This window comes from Scleropages formosus, chromosome 16 (genome assembly GCF_900964775.1).
Source record: "Scleropages formosus chromosome 16, fSclFor1.1, whole genome shotgun sequence".
In the NCBI taxonomy this organism is placed as follows: Eukaryota; Metazoa; Chordata; class Actinopteri; order Osteoglossiformes; family Osteoglossidae; genus Scleropages; species Scleropages formosus.
Window position 1 is genome coordinate 6201390 of NC_041821.1, and position 11589 is coordinate 6212978.

The window sequence follows — 11589 nt, forward strand, 5'->3', positions numbered from 1 at the left end:
AGCGCTGGGTGTCGCACGGCGACTCTGATGTGGCGCGTGGAGCTGCGGGGAGGTGATGGGGGACAGTTGAGGAAACGGAGGACTGACGTGGACACGTGGATTGTGTCCTGTCTTCGGAATTTGCAGCTCTCTCTGTGTGTGTGTGTGTGTGTGTGTGTGTGTGTTGGGCAGGACACACTTCACACAGATGCAGCTCACATCCACAGTGTAACAATGAAACCACGTGTGATCACACGCGCCAGCAGACTCGCCCCAGCAGTTTACCACAGTCCTTCAGTGAGCTCCTCAGGGCAACAATGTGTCACATCAGTCCGCAAATGATATTTTACTTCCCATTATGTCTGACATCTGTGTAAAAGACTCCTGCTGTTCTTAGCCTTTGTTTTCCTGACACCTTCTTCCGCAGCCACGTACAGCGTGACATGTCTCTACAATGACCGACCAGCAGAAAAAAATTCTTACTGTGTCAATCCAGAGTAAATACCTCACTCAATAGTGCTACAGCAGGAGGGGGATCTGAACCCAGTCCCTTCTGAGTGAAAAATAACAGCCCTAACCAGGACAGTAAAGTACCTTACGATGAATATAAACCACTTTGCTTTCAAGTCCCGTCATAAAGAGACATGTTGGGGGTTGATGCTCACTAGATCAGACAGCAAAACAGGTCAAGTTGCCAACAGAAAAAAAAATACCACGATACGATCGTGGTACGGAGTCCGTGGGACGGGGGGGGGGGTGACCCGCAGGAGAGGCCGTGCAGGTCTGTTCTCGCTGTGCTCTAAAAAAGCCCCCAAAGAGCAGTGGTTCACAGGGTGGGCAATCGCACTCAAGGGTACGGTGTTATTCCACAGGGGCAGCAGGTGGCGTAGTGGTTTGAGTCGTCGCCCTGCAATCAGAGGTCCCCCACTCAGCTCCTCCTGTGGTACCCATGATCAAGGTATTTACTGCAGGTAAAAATGACCCAGCTCTACAAACAGGTAAATCACTCTAAATAGCTTTTTTTTTTTTCTTTTTTTTTTTAAAAAACAAATCCAGCATCGCAAGTCACTTTGGAGAAAGTGTGAGCCGAATTAATAAATAACGCTATTAATAAATAATCACAGGTAGGTCTGTGTACAAACCTGAAATTGTAGGTCATTTTTGCTCTCAGCTACATGACTTCTGAATAAATAATTACTTTGAATATTCTATAATTCAGAGGAACAGAGGAGGTTTTACCCACCTGAACAGCTGTATGTTTTACTGGAGTCGCTCCAGTCATGTAATTTTTTTTTATTCGCCATAAGACCAGCTGCCTTATATCAGAACAGTATTAGACAGGTCATACTACTAATAATAATGAGAAGCAGAAAAAGAAGAAGAAATAACTCATAATGTATCCTTCTATACAAATGTAGCACTGCAACTTAATTTGGAGAAAAGTGTTGCTTAAATTATGTATTATTATGTTAATAATACGCATATAGTTTTATCCAGAGGAACGTGGTTTTACCTGTTTGAACAGCTGAGAGTTTTACGGCAGTTGTTCCAGTAATTTACCTTGTTTGGTCATTATACGGCCACCTGCCTTATAACTGCCCTGTACTGGACAGCTTATATTATAATAATAATAACAATAATAATAATAATAATAATAATAACAAATGTTCTCCTGGTTGGAGAAAATATACCGCTGTTCGAATTCTGTTTTTCTAAAGGTGGTTAAAGATGGCCACTGACGTACATATAACCTTTCCACACTCGGGTGCGAGGCGTGCAGCGGTCCGGACCCTTGCAGTATTTCTGAAGACTGTGGTCTTTCCATACCCTCTATTAAGTGTGTCACGGGTGCGAGGAGGCGGACGATGAAAGTTTTATCTGTTGTTGTTGTGTTTTTCCGAGAGGTGAACCGCAGGGCTGCAGTCGCAGTGTAGGTCGCACTCCATTCGAAGCCACACCCCACCCCCCCCAGGACTTCGGCGTGTGCTCGGACCACTGAGGTACGCAGACTTTCCCTGCAAACACCACACTGGGTGCAGATTGGGGGGGTCATGAGTCAGACAATGAGCCTCGCATCTGAACTTGGTGAGTTTTGAAGGTAAACGGTGTTCATTCTGGGCCTCTGCCTCAGCCCCCCCCAGCGGAGGACGGAAACCGAAGCCTCGCACCCTGACACACAGAGCCTCGCAGACAAATTGCCTGGTGACAATAGCAGCAGGACAGGAAGATGAACCTTTTCCTGCTTCAGCTTCTGCTGCTGCTGATTCATCGAAGCTCTTGGCTGCAGGTTTACCACCACTGGGTGTTTTACCAGGGTAACTTACTCTGAGGGTCCAAAAGAAGAGTATCCGTGTGTCTTCTGGTGTGCCGTCCAGATCCTCTTCACGTCCTTCCCTCCTAAGGACGGGCTGGTTTAGGACATGCATTTGTAACCTGGTGGTTGTCAGTTCCAGTCCCAGGAGGCATCCTAGTGCAGCCTTGTTCGTTCTATTATCCGTAACCCCTTGCGCAGTTTAGGGTTGTGGTGGTCTGGAGCCTATCCGAGAGCCATAGAGTGTCGGGCAGGGTCCATCACAGAGCAATCACACACACTCCTTCAGTCATATGCACACGCACTATGGGCAGTTCAGGGTCACCAGTCCACCTCAAACACGTGTGAGAGGAAACGCGTACGAAGACGGAGGAACGCGCAAACTCCACACAGACTGATCAGGATCCAAACCCAAGTCCAACACCCAGCCCAGCCACTGTGAGACACCAGTGCTACCTGCTGTGCCACCGTGTCTCCGCTTAACCTGCGTTGCATGAGTATAACGTCCAGCTGTGAGAAAGGAAAACTTTAAGCTGCATAAAATATGAACGCACTCATAAGTGACACAGTGAAGTAGCAAACACTTCTACATTTATTTATTTAACAGACGCTTTCCTCCAAAGCAACTTCTGATGAACTCTGTCATGTTATGAGCCCACACACCTTATTCACCGCGGTGATTTACACTGCTAGATACACTACTTACACTGGGTCACTCATCCGTACATCAGTGCAACACACACACTCTCTCTGTCACTCACATGCTATGGGGGAACCTGGACAGCATGTCTTTGGACTGTGGGAGGAAACCAGAGCACCCAGAGGAAACTCACACCGACCTGAGAACATGCAAACTCCACACAGACTGAGCAGGGATCAAACCCACGTCCTCTCGCAGCACTACTCGCTGTGTCACCACACTGCCCATGGGGCTCTAAAGACAGAATCCGCCTGGGTGAATAACTGGAGCGACATAACGGAAGGGTGGTCGCAGTGCAGGGGCCGCTCGAGGGTCGCGGACAATACAGGGGGCCTTGTTTCTCTAGGCCTCGTGGTTTGTTTATCGCCAAGGAAACACATTCATTTCTGAGGGAGGCTGATGGCATCATCCTTAGAACTGTTGGCTGCAGGTCAGGTCAGACCTCCTGCTGTAGCAGCTTTGATTAAGATACTTACCCTAAATTGCTCTTTCACAGCATGTGAACCCTATAGGGATGGTCATTGTTCTAGTAAAAAATATTTAAATAAGCCCATAAAACCTAAATGTTAAATCATAAAGTACCACGGACATCTAGTAGCGTAGTGCAGGACTCAAAGATTGTAGGTTTGAATCCCACCTCCAGCTGTAGTACCCTTGAGCAAGGTACTTACCGTGAATTGTTCCAGCAAAATTTCCCAGCTGCATAAATGGGTAAATAAATAACTGTAAGGTGCTTTGTATGTAACTTAAAAAATGAATAAATTTAATAAGTCCAGCTTCACTTATTTTTACACCTGCACTGCTTGTGTGTTTCTACTACACACTTGATTTCCTCTAAAGCAACATATGGAATTGCTCATTACACACCTGTTAGGTCACATGAGGTGCGCTGTTTCTCATTAAATACCCATTTCGTGGTAAAACTAAGGGACACACGGGGTTCACACACTTTCAAACACCACTGTATATGAATGGGGTACTGATTGTAGGTTGCCTAACGCGGTAAGTTACTTTGGTGAGATGATGACCACACCATTTCTTGAAAAGGCACTACTCTTACTTTACCCACAATGCATGTCTGAATGGTGCTGTCGCTCGCGATGTTCACGGCTCCGGCTGGGTATCAGGACGGAATCTTTGTCCCAGGGCGTCCTCGCTCCCGTTGCGCCGAGATGTTTTAGACTTTCTTCTGCGTGCGTTTTTTTTTTTTACTCTCGCTCACATCCCACTTCAGAGAGACTGATCCCCTCGGGTAACAAAAGCGGGAAGTTTAGCACTTTCCTCCAAACGTGTTACTTCCCTTCTCGGACCGCGATCACACAGCCGCACACAACCTGCAACGGCCGGTATTAAAAACATGACTTGAAACTATGAGGATAAATCACATTCCGTTTCCCTCTCGATATGTACGGAAATCACAGCGGTCACACTGGGCATTTCGAATGAAGATACATGTAGGAACCCAAGGGCCATGGAGATGGTCATGATATTTACCACATTCGTGATATTTCTAGGGATGCGTTGCACATGTTACATTTACATGTATTAATTTTGCTGATTCTTTCCTCCAAAGCGACTAACAATGTTAAGGTACTCGGGTATTTACCCATTTATACAGCTGGGTAATTTTTACTGGAGCTGTTGAGGGTAAGTACCTTGCTCAAGGGTACTGCAGCTGAAGGTGGGAATCGAACCTGCGATGTGCCCCGTATGAAAAGGCAGAAATGTGATCCGGCCGTGAGAGCGGAGGAAGAGCTGATCCGGGAAATGATGCCTGAGAAAGCGACTCGAGAGCAGATGCATGATAAGCATCACTCGCTTTTATGTTTTCAGACACTGAGATGTTGGTAGATTATGGTAAACATGTAAAGACGACCCGCTAGCGGATTTCAGCTTTCTGTCAGGGTTCGGGAGGACCTCCCCCGCCCCCGCAGTGTCAAACTCTGCAGTGCACCTCTCCTGCACCCTTTTTTTGCGCGGTTCGCACCCTGGTTTACCGCTGCAGAGAGATCACAGCCAGTTTGCCGTAACACCTGAAAAATAAGACTTTCTGCACGGAAGACCGAGCGCAACCGGGTTGCTGGGAGGAAGAGGCGATAAGAGATTATGCACCTTAACATAACAGAAGTGCACTGCGCTCAGCACTGTGGTTGGTGATGACAGTGCGGTGCACCAAAGCGTGTTGCTGCACCTGTCTCACACACACACACACACACACACACACACACACACAGAGAGATCAGCAGTGTCCTTCTGCTGGTGCGAGGCAACGAGACCCGTGTTCGGGCCCTATCCCCGCCCGCCTGAGGCTGCCTAATAATAGCAGGCTGCTCCCTCCCACTAGGCCAACACACAGAGACAGCGGCTTGTGTGGGCGGGACAAGAGCCTCTACAGTCGGGCGCTGCTTGTTGAACCCGTTTCCACATGGTGCATGAAGATGGGAGATGCTTGTTGACAAAGAGCCGTCGGCACGCCTCGCTGCTCCGAGGGTCAGTCCAGCACCTCCTTCTCCACTCTGCAAACATGACCTGCATGTATTTACAGTTGTACACGTGAAACGCGATCAGTTCAAAACGGTTGACATGCGAACCACACTTATATTCGTTCGGTTTGCTGATGTTGTTCTCCAGATCAGCTTACCGTGATTTACCCCTTTGCACAGCTGAGTAATGTTTTCTGCAGCAATTTAGAGTAAGTACCCTGTTAAAAAGCACTACAGCAGTAGAGGGAATTCAAACCAGTGACCTTCAGTCCTGAAGGCAGCAGCTACATATTCAGCAGACACTTTTTTCCAAAGCGACTTCCAGTGAACTCTATGTAGTGTTATGAGCCCACACACCTTATTCACCACAGTGACTTACACTGCTAGATACACTACTTACACTGGGTCACTCATCCGTACATCAGTGGAACACACACACTCTCTCTGTCACTCACACACTATGGGGAACCTGAACAGCATGTCCTCGAACTGTGGGAGGAAACCAGAGCACCCAAAGATTTACACTGCTGGATACACTACTTACACTGGGTCACTCATCCATATATCAGTGGCGCACACACTCTCTCTGTCACTCACACACTATGGGTGAACCTGAACAGCATGTTTTCAGACTGTGGGAGGAAACCCACACAGACATGGGGAGAACTTTTAAACTCCACACAGACTGGGCAGGGATTGAACCCATGTTATCTTGCACCACCCAGGTGATGTGAGACAGCAGCCTACTTGCTGTGCCCCCCAGCTAGAGTGACACTCCTTACAGATGAGCTGTTGGATGTGAGCACTGGAAAGATTCTACAATGCTCGCAATGGTTGTTTTGTGACAGATTATGTCTACATATGATTAGACGGGTAGATGCAGCAGGTTGTGCTGTTACAGCCCTAATTCACCTTGTAAATTCCCTGAATATCCTGCAGAAAGTTGCGGTTCCTATTAGCCTGCCCATGCACTGAACAGGTTTAGTCATGAGTGTGAGGGAACAGAAAGCAGCGCCAGGGATGTATCACCAGTGGCGCATAAGGTCAGCAGATGGTGTAGTGGTTTAATTCCTTGCCTTGCAGTCAGAGGACTTGGGTTTGAGTCCTTGCTGTCAGTGTACCACCCTTAAGCAAGCCTCTTAAACTGGATTATTTCTGTAGGAATTGCTCAGCTCTATAAATGAGTGAGCAATTTTCAGTGGTTGGTATACAAGCGTATGATTTTAACTTTTTTTGCGGAAAGGGTGTCAGGTGAGGTAAGAAATAATACAATTTGAAAGACTCAGGTTTGAATAGCTGCGTAATCGCGCCCTCTGTTGGCCGAAGGTGGAACTTCAGATTCATGCCACACTTTTTAACTTTAAAAAGGATTTAAAGTTATTTTAGTAAATATCCATGTGAAGGAGTGAAAGAGTGTAAAAACTGGATGTCATTCAGGCGTCATAGGTGTCACTGTGAAATCATTAATACTGATGGTGATCGATACTTGGCTCTATTGGAAACCATTAGATATGCAGTTTGTCCACTAGAGGGCAATATTGTAACAGAGACCCATTGAGAAAGTTCTAGTCTGGACGCGGGGTTCCTTCATGTTCTTTCACAGGATGACTTCAGTCCCAATGAGGGAGCTGATGGATCAGGCAGGAGGTGCGGCCCATGTCTGCGAGACCCTTTCCTCTAAACATCTGCCCTGACACTCCTGTTCTATCTGAGGGTCAGAACAGATCTCCAGCCCAGAGATGGGTTTTTTGGGGACAACCGCATAAAGTTCAGTCAGCGGAGGCCCACTGGACCTCACCGCACCGCACCCCACCCCAATCCTCCTTGTTACACCCAAATGCCGAGTTGTGAAAATCAGCGCTCCGCCCGCTTTTCTTCTGAATTCATTAATTAGTGGTCCTTGGAGACACCCGTGTCATGGATGCATGCCGTCGGCCCCCCACAATCTGCTGCTCAGACCAAAGGCTCAGCTCCGGTGACACCGGGATGAAGTTCTCAGGGCCCCACAGACTAATACACCTGCAGCTGAAGGATCTTAGTGAGCAGCAGGTGGCGTAGTGGCTAGAGGTCAAGCTTCACTTTAATGGAACAGTGTGCAGATCTTTCATTTGAACTGATTTTTATCCTGAGGTATTTCACTTTGTACAGTCATAATGGAAGTTTTTTTTTTTTTTTTTTTTTTTACAGAATGTAACCATTGTTTTTATCTAAACATTTTTTTTTTTATACTTTGTTGTAATTCTTTTATGTGCTGCAATATAATTGAACGTTGAAATGGTGTGTAATGCTTTCAATGGAGTACAGCACGCAGACTGGACTCATTTTACACCGAGGCTTGAAACATGTGTGCTTTACATTTTCAGGCCAATATGATTTATACAGAACATTTTCAAATGGAAAAATGACCCAGGTTTAATTCCTACAACACGCTGTACTACCATTGAACAAAGTACCCTGATTTTTACTGTACAGTAAGAATTATCCACCTATATGAAATGGGTAAATTGACACTTTGCTTACAGGTCTTATATTGCATGTCACTTCGTGGCTAAATTAATAAAGTTTGCCAAGTGACGTCTCATTTTTCTTCAAAGTGCATTGAATGCTGAATATGGGAGTGGGTTCACAGTGGACTCAGCAGGACAAGGAATTTATGACAAGATGTTTTTAAATACATCAGATGTGCTGCATCATGGCTCAGCAACATACCAGGACACACAAGACTGACTTAAGTGCTTTAAGGTGTCAGCGCTCCTGTGTGTGTGTGTGTGTGTGTGTGTGTGTGTGTGTGTGTGTGTGTGTGTGTGTGTGTGTGTGTATCTTCAAGGCTTATATATATATCCAATATAAAAGATACAGCCATAGGTTAAAAACTTTACCCCAAAACAAGTTGCACAAAGCAAACAAAGATCACCAGCCATATCTGGAAAAAACCTGCAATAAAATTTATTGTAACTCACAATCATGGACACGTGCAACATCTTGACTAGTAACAGTATATCAACACGGCTGCACATATTTACATGGTCATCTAGGTAACAAAATAGCAATACTGTATATCTCTGCGGGAAAGTGTATTCAATACCGTGGTAACCGCCTCCGACACGAAGCGTAAGCGATGTGTTGTATCGGGGTGTGTAGCGCCCTCCCTCTGCAACACGTGTAACATTCATATGCTCAAACCCGCCCCCCCCCCCCCCCCCGATTGTTAAAGTGCATCATAGGAAGATGGATGTGTACAACCAGCTTAAAGGGAAAGAAGTCAAAGTAGGAGAGGAAGCAGAGAAGAGGGAGAGCTGGAGAAGAACGCCAGGAGAAGGAAACTCGGTAACCATGGTAACCACGGTACACTCGGTCCAGGGAGCCGTGCGGATCAGTGTGGGTCTGTGAGGAGATACACGGCCGGGGAATGACCGATCGCGAAGGGTGTAAATGCAGCGCAACGGCCTCCGCGACCCACTCCCACTGACTGACACAATCGCGGCACGTGCTCGTTAGTGTTTATTCTGCCTTTCCTGCAGGAAAAGGAAACACGCGAGCGGCCCCGCGAGTGCAACACCACACCCGTCGGGACGTGTGTATTTCCCCCGGAACTCGGGGAAAGTAATGTGCGTTTGCCCACAATAAATAATAATACGACGCGGCTGCGGTCACCGTGGCAACGCGTGCGGCACGACGACCGCGGTGCGCGCGGACGCCACGTGCCGCCAAATAAGCGCGGGGGAGGGCAGGACAAACACGCCAAAAAGCCCAGGGACGAAAGAAGACGCAAGCGAATGAGTCCTTCAAGTGAAAGCAGTAATGAGAACGCGGTCGTCGCCCTTCGCTTCGTTCCACTTCAACTTCAAGAAGCTGCGGCTCGCGGTTTAGCGCCGTCGCTCGTTACTGAACTGAGCCGCAGCGGACGCACGAGTGCAGGAAATGCGTTCGCGCGGGTCTTTTGTGCAGCAGTGCAGTGCAGTGCAGTGCAGTCCAGTCCACGATGCGGGTGGTGCTCTGAAGGATCCTCGGCACAACACCGAAGACGCCCCGCGCGGTCAGCAGGTGAGCGGGTCTCAACCCGAGTGGGGGTGAGGACACGCAGGACACGCACAAACAGGAGCGCGTGGATCGCTCTGAGCTGGAGCGACATTCGACATCACCTTCGCTCGGCGCGCACTCAGTGGCGCACTCAGTCAGTGCCACACTCGTCCCCCCCACGCCCACCCGCGACCGCGCACCGACTGAGGATGGGACACGTAGGCAGGTACAGTAGGCCCTCACGGGGGGTCGGCTGGTCTGGAGAAGCGGACGGGGACGCGTTGGAACAGCGACATCGACGTGCGGGTGAGGTGTGACAGAACGCCACTGCAGACCCCCCCCCCCACCCGACACAAACTGAAAAGGCACTTGAGACAGGCAGAGCTTAGTGCACGAGAAGCGCACGACTGACATCATATAACGTGACAGCGTGGAAAACGTGGGCGCGAGGAACTTGGCCGCGCGTGCAGGAGGCGGGACAGCGATGAAGTAATACTGACAGCCAGTCAGTGGGTGCTGCGCTGAGAGACGGGACTCGACCTGAAATCAATGAGCAACTCCACGAGTGGGACGTTGCTCTAGACTCCCGCTAACCCACGGATCAAACCACGTGACGGCTACTTTTTCGGACCGCCGTCGTTCCGTGTTCCGCGGCGGCGACACTTAACCTGGACAGTGGGGTGGGGGGGGGGTCGAATACTTAAAAGGGCTCGATCAAAAACGCCGCTCGCGCGCACATTCACACCACTAAACACTCCGTTCCCGCGACACGCTTTCAGTGTACAGGTCGCTCGCTGTCATTTTCGCGCGCGGACGGCGGGAGTCCCACCGGAGCGGAGCCTCTCGGGAACGCGCCACGGACACGCCCTGCTGTGCCCCCCCCCCACGAACTGCATCTTTGGTTCTGAGACGCGGGGGTGGGGGGTTCCTATGGACATCAGACGACGTAGTACTGCAAAATACCCGCTGTACTACAGTAAACAGGATTCCTCTTTTTGTGCTACAAAAATAAACTCGGTACTAAAATAAATTTCCTTTCTTGGGCACGTTCAAGGAGCCCGATCCTCAGTTTATTACCAGGGTAACGGGGGGGGGGGGGACGCAACCACATCACCAAAGCCATCCATGGCGAACCGTCACTCTACCTGTGTGACACAAGGGAACATCTCTGTAGACATTGGACGGCAGGAATAAAGCTCGACTCAGTGGGACGTGGGTTTGAGTCTCTGTGGTCGATGGAGGCCCTTTCTAAGGGGTGCCCCCGTGCATCGCGCTGACAGGCGGGGGCCCCCCCCCACAGGGTCCGTCCAGAAAATGTCACCACAGCCCCGGGGGACGCGAATCTCGGCACCTTCCAGCTCCCTGCTCCCAATCTCAGTTCACTGCTGCGGTGCGTTGCGGTCCAGAGCAGCGCGGTGTGTGAAGTGTGTGATGTGCATCCGCTCCGCAGCGGGAAACACGTGGCGGGGAGGAGCTGCACCTCCGCGAAGGACACGTGGACACAGTAGCTACGGCGTCAGAACGGACGAGGCTAAGAAGCCCAGCCAAGCAGACGCGGCAGCTGGACGGGACACGCCGAAGAACGAGAGGTCAGCGCCACCGACGGGCTGCAACTCGAGGGCTCTTGCACAGCATCTGACCGCGGGCGGTCGCTGACTCCTCCGGTGTCCATCTCCGGACCTCTAACGGGAAGTGACGCTGCCCAAGTCGGATCGGGACCGCCGGGCTACTCGGAAACGGGAAGCACACACCGTTCGCTATCCATCTATATATATATTATACTGTATATCTATCTGCTATATGTGTTGTATTTCTTCCTGGAATAATTTGGCAGTGATCTCATAAAAAGAAATCGGAACGAGTTTCCACAGTCGAGGGAAGGAAAGCGGGATGAAGACGAGCACCCGGAGCTCGGCTGTGAGCGGGCGGACAAGGTGAGCTTCCGAGCGTAGAGCTTAGAGTGATGTCAGGAGAGGCTCGAGTCGAGTCCAGCTGATGATGTGCAAATCCAGTGAGTGAAGAGTCTCACAGAGAGAGAGAGAGAGAGAGAGAGAGAGAGAGAGAGAGAGAGAGAGAGAGAGAGAGAGAGAGTGTGT